This window comes from Saimiri boliviensis, chromosome 5, assembly GCF_048565385.1.
Source record: "Saimiri boliviensis isolate mSaiBol1 chromosome 5, mSaiBol1.pri, whole genome shotgun sequence".
NCBI lineage: Eukaryota > Metazoa > Chordata > Mammalia > Primates > Cebidae > Saimiri > Saimiri boliviensis.
The window spans coordinates 148730002-148742903 of record NC_133453.1 but is presented as its reverse complement, the minus strand read 5'-3'; the positions used below and the strand labels follow the sequence as shown (position 1 = coordinate 148742903).

The window sequence follows — 12902 nt, the reverse complement described above, 5'->3', positions numbered from 1 at the left end:
CCTTCCTGCCACTGAATCCTTGAAGAACAGGGCAGGCAGGTCATGGAATTCAAGCAAGACGCCCAGACTGCACACTACTGCAGGATCCTAGAGCACTTTTACTACCCACGCCAGCTCCCTCAGCAACTCTGGGCCATGCAGGGATACCGGGCAGGGCCAGGGCCACCAACCAGCTCACTGCAAACCAAGGAGGCTGGCCTGGATGCCATGTGCCTCTGCAGACCTGGCAGTCACTTAGGCTGCCCCTGGGCATGGAATGCACCTGCCCAGGTGTCCTCTAAAGGGTCACACCAAAAATTGCATCCTGGGGCCCCAGGGCCACGTGCTTTCTCTGTTGGGTCCCCATTCACGGACTGCACACCTCCCAAACAGCACTGGGCCACACTCAACCAATCAGGGACCACATGATGTCCTCTCCTTTCCTTTAGCTCAAGACCCCGCCACATTGGAGGCAACCCCATGGCTCAGAAGCAGCCTGGGCAGCAAATTGCAGGCACAGAACCTTTGACAGCGGCCTTCCACCACAAGATGCCACCCTTCTGGCCACTCTACTTTGGTGTGAGATGATCTCCAATGGAATGTGGGCTGAACCATTGGCCCAAAGCCCACGATTCCCAGGGCCAACCACTAGGTGACTGCCAGAGCTCAGCCTTAGTCCAACCCCATTCAGGCCACGCCACCCCCACCATACTCAAGGAGGCACCACTGTGATGCGCCATTGCTCAACAGGGTCAGTCCCATCAGGGCCATGGGTTGAGCCCGACCTTTAAATCTTCATGACCTGACTCTGTAAGCCCAATCACTCCGCCCGCTGCAAGCCTCAGGGACTGAGAGATCCCACATAAAATCTATAACCCCCAGAGACCCTGTGGACCCCCTCCTGAACAGGCCTCCAGGCCTGACCCGTGCACAAAGTCTAAGCTAGCAGCTGCACTGCATTAGATTGAAGAAACCCTTTCCTGCCCTGGACCTCCGTAACCCCTGCGGGGCTTCAGGGAAGGTGTCCTTCTTGGAATCAATTCCCAAAAAAGCCACCCTCCTAGAGAAGCCATCCGTCCCTGATAGGGATTCAGGGTGGCTACCTAAGGTAACCCTTGTGGACTGAAGAGTGACCCTCAGCGACTCCCCGTGGCCTGGCTCATGGCCCGTGATCCCAGCAGGATCCACTCACCTATGCCACTTGAGGCCACAGACCCACCGGGCAGAAGAGCTCGCTGAAAGACACAGAGGAGAAAGGGGCTCAGGAAGGAGACTCTGGTTCCCTGCCCCGCCCTAAGTGAACCGGTGCAAACACCAAGCCCACACATGGAGCCTGGGCTGCCACACTGAGGAAGAAAAAGATAGGGTTGGGCACCCTAGAGATGCCCTTCAGGTCCATGAGGACTCCAGTCCAAAATACAGTGGGCCTGCCAGGGGACCTTGGGATTCCAGCATCCTCTTCCAAAATTCTCCCCTAGGCTGGGCCTCAGCGTAATCCTATTGAGCATGATTTTTAAGTCATCACCTCTCTTCAGACAACATAAGGTTCTCATCATTGACCCAACTCAGGGCACCCCCCTCCCCACACATGCATCCAGCGGGACCCAGATGTGCTCACCAAGCTCAGTGCAGGACACCTGGGCGCCAGGAAAGGCCTGAGATTCAGCACAGCAAGGGCTGGGCACGTGGCTGACCACCACTCACCAAGGTCCAGCACGGCCCAATGAAAGTCTTCCTTTAGTGTCACCACCTAGAGGACAGAAGGTGGACATGTGTCGAAATGGAACCTGACACCTCCATGCAGGGAAGGGGGTGGGGAGGTGCCTGCTCATGCCTGCTCTCGCACCGTGGACCCATGTGATGTGAAACCTTGACATGTCACAGACGTAGGAAAACCCCGGCCCTCCAAACGACTGAACCCTGGAAGAACAGGGCAGGCGAGTCACTGAGCTTGGGCAAGTTGCCCTGGCTTTGCCCTACTGCAGGTACCTTGAGCACCTCAACCGTCCACGAAAGTTCACTTGTACGACCCCAGGGATGTCCTGTTCCCCTGGTTGTGGGCCAGGGCCACCTATCATCTCAAGCCCAACCAAGGAGGCTGGCCCGGATGTCAGGTGCTGCCGAACTGGTAGTCGCACAGCCTGCCCCTGGATGTGGAGGGCGAGCACCCAGGGCCCGCTGTAAAACACACCAGAAATCGCAGCCTGGGGTCCCAGGGCCTCGTGGATTCTCTGGTGGGGCCCCATTCCTGCGCCATACAAGAGCTCCCACGCACAGAGCACGCCACACTCGGCCAATCATGGGACACATGATGTCTAATCCGTTCCGAGACCCCACCCCAATGGAGATGACCCCAAGACGCAAAAGCAGACTGGATGGAAAATTTCTGGGACACGTCCTTCCACAGCAGGCCTTTCCACTCAGGAGGACACAACACTGCCACTTACCCACAGGGAAGAGAGGACCCCCAGTAGGACATGGGCTGAAACCGTGGCTAAAAGCCCAAAACTCTCAGCACCATCAGGCACCAGCCAGAGCTAGTCCAGAGCGAATCTCAGGGTAACGGTGCCCTCCCACACTTACCTCAAACAGGCACCACTGGGATGGCCCATTGCTTAATATGTTTTGTCCCATTCGGGGCCATGGGATTGGAGTCATCCTTAAAAATCAGCAGCCTGACCCCATGGAATGAATCACACACCCCTTCCCAGAGTCGGAGAGCCCCTGACCCTTGTGGCACCCTAGACCCCTTGCGCCCACTCTCATGTGGCATGACCATGCTAGAGGCCTGAGCAGAGCACTGAGTCTTAGCGGGGCACTGCCCTGCATGAGGCTGAAAAAACCCTTTACTGCCTGGACCATTCAGTGAACGTATCTTTCTTGCGTCTGATTCCCAAGGAAGCCTCCCTCCTAGAGAAACCATCCCTGGACGGGATTCAGGTCAGCTCCTGAGGAAACCCTTGTAGCTGAGGGGTGACCTTTGGCAAACCCACAAAGCCTCGTTAATGGCCCTTGACTCCCGCAGGATCCACTCACCTATGCTTGTCAATGCCAGGGGCTCTGTGGGCAGAAAAGCTCACTGAAAGACAAGGGGAGAATGGGGGCTCAGGAAAGACCCATCCAAGGTGCCGTGTCCGAAGTAACAGGAGCGCCCACACCAAGCCCAAGCAGTGAGACTGGGCTGCCACACAAAGGGGCAGAGACAGTGTGGGGCACCCCAAGATGCTGTTCAGGGCCTTGACGTCTCAGTCCAAAACACAATGGCCCTACAGGGGACCCGAAAATCCCAGTATCCTTTCAAAATTCTCATTAGGCTGGGCCTCAGCGTAATCCTATTGAGCATGATTTTTAAGTCATCACCTCTCTTCAGACAATAAGGTTCTCATCATTGACCCAACTCAGGGCATCCCACTCCCCACACATACATCCAGCAGGACCGAGATGTGCTCACCAAGCTCAGTGCAGGACACCAGGGCGCCAGGAAAGGACTGAGCGTCAGCACAGCAAGGGCTGGGCACGTGGCTGACCGCCACTCACCAAGGTCCAGAACGGCCCAATGAAAGTCTTCCTTTAGGGCCAGGCGCAGTGGCTTAAGCCTGTAATCCCAGCACTTTTGGAGGCCGAGGCGGGTGGATCACGAGGTCAAGAGATCGAGACCATCCTGGCGAACAGAGTGAAACCCCGTCTCTACTAAAAATACAGAAAGTTAGGGGGCATAGTGGTGCATGCCTATAATCCCAGCGAGACAGGAGAATTGCCAGAACCCAGGAGGCGGAGGTTGCGGTGAGCCGAGATCGTGCCATTGCACTCCAGCCTGGGTAACAAGAGCGAAAATTCGTCTCAAAAAAAAAAAAAAAAAAAAGTCTTCCTTTAGTCTCACCATCTGGAGGACAGAAGGTGGACATGTGTCGAAATGGAACCTCACACCTCCACGCAGGGAAGGGGATGGGGAGGTGCCTGCTCATGCCTGCTCTCCCACCGTGGACATATGTGATGTGATGTGAAACCTTGACATGTCATGGACATAGGGGAGCCCCGGCCCTCCCCACGACTGAACCCTGGAAGGGCAGGCGGGTCACTGGGCTTGGGCAAGTTGCCCTGGCTTTGCCCTACAGCAGGTACCTTGAGCACCTCAACTGCCCACGAAAGTTCACATGTACAACCCCATGGATGTGCTGTCCCCCTGGTTGTGTGCCAGTCCAAATAGCATCTCACGCCCAACCAAGGAGGCTGGCCTGGATGTCAGGTGTTGCCGAACTGGCAGTCGGACAGCCTGCCCCTGGGTGTGGAAGGCGAGGACCCAGGGCCGGCTGTACAACACACCAGAAATCGCAGCTTGGGGCCCAAGGGCTTTGTGGATTCTCTGGCGGGGCCCCATCCCTGCCCCATACAACAGCTCCCACACACAGAGCACGCCACACTCAGCCAATCAGGGGACATGGGATGTCTAATCCTTTCCGAGACCCCACCCCACTGGAGATGACCCCAAGACTCAGAAGCTGCATGGATGGAAAATTTCTGGGACAGGTCCTTCCACAGCAGGCCTTCCCACTCAGGAGGACACAACACGGCCACTTACCCACAGGGAAGAGAGGACCCCCAGTGGGACATGTGCGGTAACCTTGGCTCAAAGCCCAAAACTCTCAGCAGTATCCCACACCAGCCAGAATTAGTCCAGAGCCAATCTCAGGGAAACGGTGCCGTCCCACACTTGGATCAAACAGGCACCACTGGGATGGCCCATTGCTTAATATGTTTGGTCCCATTAGGGAACATGCGTTTGGCGTAATCCTTGACAATCAGCAGCCTGAACCCATGGGCTGAATCACACGACCCTTGTGGAACCCTGGACACCTTGTGCCCATTCTCATATGGCGTGGCCGTTGTAGAGGCCTGACCTGAGCACTGAGTCTTAGCATGGCACTGTCCTGCGTGGGGCTGACAAAACCCTTTACTGCCTGGACCTTTTAGGGAAGGTATCCTCCTTGGGTCTGATTCCCAAGGAAGCCTCCCTCCTGGAAGGCCCATCCCAGGATGGGATTCAGGTCAGCTCCTGAGGAAACCCTTGTGGCTCAGGGGTGACCCTTGGCAAACCCACACAGCTTCGCCAAGGGCCCGTGTCCCCAGCACGATCCACTCACCTATGCTGCTCAATGCCAGGGGCACTGTGGGCAGAAGAAGTCACTGAAAGACAAGGGGAGAATGGGGGCTCAGGAAAGACCCAGCAAGGTGCCCTGTCCACAAGTAATAGGAGCGTCCACACCAAGCCCAAGTAGTGAGACTGGGTTGCCTCACAAAGGAGCAGAGACAGTGTGGGGCACCCCCAAGATGTTGTTCAGAGCCTTGAGGTCTCAGTCCAAAACACAATGGCCCTGCAGGGGACGCGAAAATCCCAGCATCTTTTCAAAATTCGCATTAGGCTGGGCCTCAGCGTAATCCTATTGAGCATGATTTTTAAGTCATCACCTCTCTTCAGACAACATAAGGTTCTCATCAGTGACCCAACTCAGGGCACCCCCCTCCCAACACATGCATCCAGCGGGACCCAGATGTGCTGACCAAGCTCAGTGCAGGAGACCAGGGCGCCAGGAAAGACCTGAGCTTCAGCACAGCAAAGGCTGGGCACGTGGCTGACCGTCACTCACCAAATTCCAGCACGGCCCAATGAAAGTCTTTCTTTAGTGTCACCACCTAGAGGACAGAAGGTGGACATGTGTCGAAATGGAACATGACACCTCCATGCAGGGAAGGGGGTGGGGAGGTGCCTGCTCATTCCTGCTCTCCCACCGTGGACCCATGTGATGTGAAACCTTTACATGTCATGGACATAGGGGTGCCCCGGCCCTCCCCACGATTAAACCCTGGAAGGACAGGGCAGGTGGGTCACTGGGCTTGGGCAAGTTGCCCTGGCTATGCCCCACTGCAGGTACCTTGAGCACCTCAACTGCCCATTAAAGCTCACTTGTATGACCACAGGGATGTGCTGTGCCCCTGGCTGTGGACCAGGGCCACCTAGCATCTCACGCCCAACCAAGGAGGCTGGCCTGGATGTCAGATGCTGCCGAACTGGCAGTCGCACAGCCTGCCCATGGGTGTGGAGGGCAAGCACCCAGGACCCGCTGTACAACACACCAGAAATAGCAGACTAGGGCCCAAGGGCCTTGTAGACTCTCTGGTAGGTCCCCAACCCTGCCCTATACAACAGCTCCCACGCACAGAGCACGCCACACTCGGCCAATCAGGAGACACGTGATGTCTAATCCTTTCCGAGACCCCACCTCAATGGAGATGACCCCAAGACTCAGAAGCTGCATGCATGGAAAATTTCTGGGACAGGTCCTTCCACAGCAGGCCTTCCCACTCAGGAGGACAAAACAATGCCACTTACCTACAGGGAAGAGAGGAGCCCCAGTGGAACATGGGCTGTAACTGTGGCTCAAAGGCCAACACTCTCAGCACCATCAGGCACCAGCCATAGCTAATCCCGAGCCAATCTCAGGGAAACCCTTTACTGCCTGGACCTTTCAGGGAAGGTATCCTCCTTGGGTCTGACTCCCAAAGAAGCCTCCCTCCTGGAGAACCCATCCCAGGACGGGATTCAGGTGAGCTCCTGAGGAAACCCTTGTGGCTGAGGGGTGACCCTTGGGAAACCAACACAGCCTTGCTAATGGCCGTGACCCCAGAAGGATCAACTCACCTATGCTGGTCAATGCCAGGGGCTCTGTGGGCAGAAGAGCTCACTGAAAGACAAGGGGAGAATGGGGGCTCAGGAAAGACCCAGCAAGGTGCCCTGTCCCCAAGTAATGGGAGCGTCCACACCAAGCCCAAGTAGTGACACTGGGCTGCCTCACAAAGGAGCAGAGACAGTGTGGGGCACCCCCAAGATGCTGTTCAGGGCCTTGAGGTCTCAGTCCAAAACACAATGGCCCTGCAGGGGACCCGAAAATCCCAGCATCCTATCACAATTCTCATTAGGCTGGGCCTCAGCGTAATCCTATTGAGCATGATTTTTAAGTCATCACCTCTCTTCAGACAATAAAAGGTTCTCATCATTGACCCAACTCAGGGCACCCACCTCCCAACACATGAATCCAGCTGGACCCAGATGTGCTCACCAAGCTCAGTGCAGGACACCTGGGTGCCAGGAAAGGCCTGAGTTTCAGCATAGCAAGGGCTGGGCAAGTGGCTGACCGCCACTCACCAAGGTCCAGCAAGGCCCAATGAAAGTCTTCCTTTAGTCTCACCATCTAGAGGACAGAAGGTGGACATGTGTCGAAAGGAACCTGACACCTCCATGCAGGGAAGGGGGTGGGGAGGTGCCTGCTCATGCCTACTCTCCCACCGTGGATCCATGTAATGTGAAACCTTGACATGTCATGGACGTAGGGGAGCCCCGGCCCTCCCTACGACTAAACCCTGGAATAACAGGGCAGGTGGGTCACTGGGCTTGCGTAAGTTGCCCTGGCTACGCCCTACTGCAGGTACCTTGAGGACCTCAACACACCACAAAAGTATACTTGTACGACCCCAGGGATGTGCTGTTCCCCTGGGTGTCGGCCAGGGCCACCTACCATCTCACACCCAACAAAGGAGGCTGGCCCGGATGTCAGGTGCTGCCGAACTGGCAGTCGCACAGCCTGCCCCTGGGTGTGGAGGACGAGCAACCAGGGCCCGCTGTACAACACACCAGAAATCGCAGCCCGGGGCCCCATGTCCTCGTGGATTCTGTGGTGGATCCCTATCCCTGCCACATACAACAGCTCCCACGCACAGAGCAGGCCACACTCGGCCAATCAGGGGACACTTGATGTCTAATCTTTTCCTAGACGCCACCCCATTGGAGATGACCCCAAGACTCAGAAGCAGCCTGGACGGAAAATTTCTGGGACACGTCCTTCCAGAGCAGGCCTTCCCACTCAGGAGGATACAACACTGCCACTTACCCACAGGGAAGAGAGGACCCCCAGTGGGACATGGGCTGTAACCTTGGCTCAAAGCTCAAAACTCTAAGCACCATCAGGCACCAGCCAGAGCTAGTCCAGAGCCAATCTCACAGAAACGGTGCTGTTCCACACTTCGCTCAAACAGACACCACGGGGATGGCCCATTGCTTAATATGTTTCATCGCATTAGGGACCATGGGTTTGGAGTCATCCTTGAAAATCAGCAGCATGACCCCATGGGCTGAATCACACACCCCTCCTCAGTGTCAGACAGTCCCCGAACCTTGTGGCACCCTGGACCCCTTGTGCCCACTCTCATGTGGCGTGGACGTCCTAAAGGCCTGACCTGAGCACTGAGTCTTAGCGGGGCACTGCCCTGAGTGGGGCTGCGAAAACCCTTTACTGAGTGGACCTTTCAGGGAAGGTATCCCACTTGGGTCTAACTGCCAAGGAAGCCTCCCTCCTGGAGGACCCATCCCAGGACGAGATTCAGGGCAGCTCCTGAGGAAACCCTGGTGGCTGAGGGGTGCCCCTTGGCTAGCCCACACAGCCTCGCTAATGGCCTATGACCCCAGCAGGATCCACTCACCTGTGCTTGTCAATGCCAGGGGCTCTGTGGGCAGAAGAGCTCACTGAAAGACAAGGGGAGAATGGGGGCTCAGGAAAGACCCAGCAAGGTGCCCTGTCCCCAAGTAATGGGAGCGTCCACACCAAGCCCAAGTAGTGAGACTGGGCTGCCTCACAAAGGAGCAGAGGCAGTGTGGGGCACCCCCAAGATGCTGTTCAGGGCCTTGCGGTCCAGTCCAAAACACAATGGCCCTTCAGGCGACCCGAAAATCCCAGCATCCTTTCAAAATTCACATCTAGGCTGGGCCTCAGCGTAATCCTATTGAGCATGATTTTTAAGTCATCACCTCTCTTCAGACAACATAAGGTTCTCATCATTGACCCAACCCAGGGCACCCCCCTCCCCACACATGCATCCAGCGGGACCCAGATATGCTCACCAAGCTCAATGCAGGACACCAGGGCGCCAGGAGAGGCCTGAGCTTCAGCACAGCAAGGGCTGGGCACGTGGCTGACAGCCACTCACCAAATTCCAGCAGGGCCCAATGAAAGTCTTCCTTTAGGGCCGGGTGCGGTGGCTCAAGCCTGTAATCCCAGCACTTTGGGAGGCCGAGGCGGGTGGGTCACGAGGTGGAGAGATCGAGACCATCCTGGCCAACATGGTGAAACCCTGTCTCTACTAAAAATACAAAAAGTTAGGGGGCATGGTGGTGCATGCCTATAATCCCAGCTACTCAGGAGGCTGAGACAGGAGAACTGCCAGAACCCAGGAGGCGGAGGTTGCGGTGAGTCGAGATCGTCCCATTGCACTCCAGCCTGGGTAACAAGAGCAAAACTCCGTCCCAAAAAAAAAAAAAAAAAAAAAAAAGTCTTCCTTTTGTCTCACCATCTAGAGGACAGATGGTGGACATGTGTCGATATGGAACCTCACACCTCCATGCAGGGAAGGGGGTGGGGAGGTGCCTGCTCATGCCTACTCTCCCACCGTGGACCCATGTAATGTGAAACCTTGACATGTCATGGACGTAGGGAAGCCCCAGCCCTTCCTACGACTAAACCCTGGAATAACAGGGCAGGTGGGTCACTGGGCTTGGGCAAGTTGCCCTGGCTATGCCCTACTGCAGGTACCTTGAGGACCTCAACACACCACAAAAAGTACACTTGTATGACCTCAGGGATGTGCTGTTCCCCTGGGTGTGAGCCAGGGCCACCTACCATCTCACACCCAACCAAGGAGGCTGGCCCGGATGTCAGGTGCTGCCGAACTGGCAGTCGCACAGCCTGCCCCTGGGTGTGGAGGACGAGCAACCAGGGCCCGCTGTACAACACACCAGAAATCGCAGCCCGGGGCCCCATGTCCTCGTGGATTCTGTGGTGGATCCCTATCCCTGCCACATACAACAGCTCCCACGCACAGAGCAGGCCACACTCGGCCAATCAGGGGACACTTGATGTCTAATCTTTTCCTAGACGCCACCCCATTGGAGATGACCCCAAGACTCAGAAGCAGCCTGGACGGAAAATTTCTGGGACACGTCCTTCCAGAGCAGGCCTTCCCACTCAGGAGGATACAACACTGCCACTTACCCACAGGGAAGAGAGGACCCCCAGTGGGACATGGGCTGTAACCTTGGCTCAAAGCTCAAAACTCTAAGCACCATCAGGCACCAGCCAGAGCTAGTCCAGAGCCAATCTCACAGAAACGGTGCTGTTCCACACTTCGCTCAAACAGACACCACGGGGATGGCCCATTGCTTAATATGTTTCATCGCATTAGGGACCATGGGTTTGGAGTCATCCTTGAAAATCAGCAGCATGACCCCATGGGCTGAATCACACACCCCTCCCCAGTGTCAGACAGTCCCCGAACCTTGTGGCACCCTGGACCCCTTGTGCCCACTCTCATGTGGCGTGGACGTCCTAAAGGCCTGACCTGAGCACTGAGTCTTAGCGGGGCACTGCCCTGAGTGGGGCTGCGAAAACCCTTTACTGAGTGGACCTTTCAGGGAAGGTATCCCACTTGGGTCTAACTGCCAAGGAAGCCTCCCTCCTGGAGGACCCATCCCAGGACGAGATTCAGGGCAGCTCCTGAGGAAACCCTGGTGGCTGAGGGGTGCCCCTTGGCTAGCCCACACAGCCTCGCTAATGGCCCATGACCCCAGCAGGATCCACTCACCTGTGCTTGTCAATGCCAGGGGCTCTGTGGGCAGAAGAGCTCACTGAAAGACAAGGGGAGAGTCGGGGCTCAGGAAAGACCCAGCAAGGTGCCCTGTCCCCAAGTAATGGGAGTGTCCACACCAAGCCCAAGTAGTGAGACTGGGCTGCCTCACAAAGGAGCAGAGACAGTGTGGGGCACACCCAAGATGCTGTGCAGGGCCTTGAGGTCTCAGTCCAAAACACAATGGCCCGGCAGGGGACCTGAAAATACCAGCATCATTTGAAAATTCTCATTAGGCTGGGCCTCAGCGTAATCCTATTGAGCATGACTTTTAAGTCATCACCTCTCTTCAGACAATATAAGGTTCTCATCATTGACCCAACTCAGGGCACCCCCCGCCCCACACATGCATCCGGCGGGACCCAGATGTGTTCACCAAGCTCAGTGCTGGACACCAGGGCGCCAGGAAAGACCTGAGCATCACTACAACAAGGGCTGGGCACGTGGCTGACCACCACTTACCAGGGTCCAGCACGGCCCAATGAAAGTCTTCCTTTAGTCTCACCATCTAAAGGACAGAAGGTAGACATGTGTCGAAATGGAACCTGACACGTCCATGCAGGGAAGGGGGTGGGGAGGTGCCTGCTCATGCCTACTCTCCCACCGTGGACCCACGTGATGTGAAACCTTGATATGTCATGGACATAGGGGTGCCCCGGCCCTCCCCACGACTGAACCCTGGAAGGACAGGGCAGGCGGGTCACTGGGCTTGGGCAAGTTGCCCTGGCTATGCCCTACTGCAGGAACCTTGAGCACCTCAACTGCCCACGAAAGTTCACTTGTACGACCCCATGGATGTACTGTTCCCCTGGTGTGGGCCAGGGCCACCTAGCATCTCACGCCCAACCAAGGAGGCTCACCCGGATGTCAGGTGCTGCCAAACTGGCAGTTGCACAGCCTGCCCCTGGGTGTGGAGGACGAGCAACCAGGGCCCGCTGTACAACACACCAGAAATAGCAGCCCGGGGCCCAAGAGCCTTGGGGACTCTCTGGTAGGTCCCCAACCCTGCCCCATACAACAGCTCCCACGCACAGAGCACGCCACACTCGGCCAATCAGGAGACACGTGATGTCTAATCCTTTCCGAGACCCCACCTCAATGGAGATGACCCCAAGACTCAGAAGCAGCCTCGATGGAAAATTTCTGGGACAGGTCCTTCCACAGCAGGCCTTCCCACTCAGGAGGACACAACACTGTCACTTACCCACAGGGAAGAGAGGACCCCCAGTGGGACATGGGCTGTAACCTTGGCTCAAAGCCCAAAACTCTCAGCACCATCAGGCACCAGCCAGAGCTAGTCCAGAGCCAACCTCAGGGTAATGGTGCCCTCCCACACTTGCCTCAAACTAGCAACACTGGGATGGCCCATTGCTTAATATGGTTGGTTCCATTCGGGGCCATGAGTTTGGAGTCATACTTGAAAATCAGCAGTATGACCCCATGGGCTGAATCACACACCCCTCCCCAGGGTCGGAGAGCCCCCAGTCCTTGTGGCACCCTGGACCTCTTGTGCCCACTCTCATGTGGCATGGCCATCCTAAAGGCCTGACCTGAGCACTGAGTCTTAGTGGGGCACTGCCCCACGTGGGTCTGACAAAACCCTTCACTGCCTGGACCTTTCAGGGAAGGTATCCTCCTTGGGTCTGATTCCCAAGGAAGCCTCGCTCCTGGAGGACCCACCCAGGCCGGGATTCAGGTCAGCTCCGGAGGAAACCCATGCGGCTGAGGGGTAACCCTTGGCAAAACCACACAGCCTCACTAATGGCCCGTGACCCCAGCAGGATCCACTCACCTATGCTGGTCAATGCCAGGGGCTCTGTGGGCAGAAGAGCTCACTGAAAGACAAGGGGAGAATGGGGGCTCAGGAAAGACCCAGCAAGGTGCCCTGTCCCCAAGTAATGGGAGCGTCCACACCAAGCCCAAGTAGTGAGACTGGGCTGCCTCACAAAGGAGCAGAGGCAGTGTGGGGCACCCCCAAGATGCTGTTCAGGGCCTTGAGGTCTCAGTCCAAAACACAATGGACCTGCAGAGGACCCGAAAATCCCAGCATCCTTTCAAAATTCTCATTAGGCTGGGCCTCAGCGTAATCCTATTGAGCATGATTTTTAAGTCATCACCTCTCTTCAGACAACATAAGGTTCTCATCATTGACCCAACTCAGGGCAGCCCCCTCCCCACACATGCATCCGGCGGGA

The 12902-nt window shown here is 56.5% G+C and overlaps 7 non-coding genes across 7 annotated transcripts; all 7 read right to left on the bottom strand.

Moving 5' to 3' along the window:
• Positions 1 to 1460: 1460 nt before the first annotated feature.
• Positions 1461 to 1541, bottom strand: LOC120368154 (small nucleolar RNA SNORD115). The gene has a single exon (XR_005582359.1). It is a non-coding gene; the product is annotated as a small nucleolar RNA SNORD115 (small nucleolar RNA).
• Positions 1542 to 3295: 1754 nt separating this feature from the next.
• On the bottom strand, positions 3296 to 3374 carry LOC120368175 (small nucleolar RNA SNORD115). Its single transcript, XR_005582378.1, has one exon. It is a non-coding gene; the product is annotated as a small nucleolar RNA SNORD115 (small nucleolar RNA).
• A 2027-nt stretch (positions 3375 to 5401) lies between these two features.
• LOC120368173 (small nucleolar RNA SNORD115) lies at positions 5402 to 5482 on the bottom strand. Its single transcript, XR_005582376.1, has one exon. It is a non-coding gene; the product is annotated as a small nucleolar RNA SNORD115 (small nucleolar RNA).
• A 1475-nt stretch (positions 5483 to 6957) lies between these two features.
• LOC120368161 (small nucleolar RNA SNORD115) lies at positions 6958 to 7038 on the bottom strand. Its single transcript, XR_005582365.1, has one exon. It is a non-coding gene; the product is annotated as a small nucleolar RNA SNORD115 (small nucleolar RNA).
• Positions 7039 to 8792: 1754 nt separating this feature from the next.
• LOC120368155 (small nucleolar RNA SNORD115) lies at positions 8793 to 8873 on the bottom strand. Its single transcript, XR_005582360.1, has one exon. It is a non-coding gene; the product is annotated as a small nucleolar RNA SNORD115 (small nucleolar RNA).
• Positions 8874 to 10946: 2073 nt separating this feature from the next.
• Positions 10947 to 11027, bottom strand: LOC120368162 (small nucleolar RNA SNORD115). Its single transcript, XR_005582366.1, has one exon. It is a non-coding gene; the product is annotated as a small nucleolar RNA SNORD115 (small nucleolar RNA).
• A 1753-nt stretch (positions 11028 to 12780) lies between these two features.
• On the bottom strand, positions 12781 to 12861 carry LOC120368171 (small nucleolar RNA SNORD115). The gene has a single exon (XR_005582374.2). It is a non-coding gene; the product is annotated as a small nucleolar RNA SNORD115 (small nucleolar RNA).
• Between the last annotated feature and the right edge of the window lie 41 nt (positions 12862 to 12902).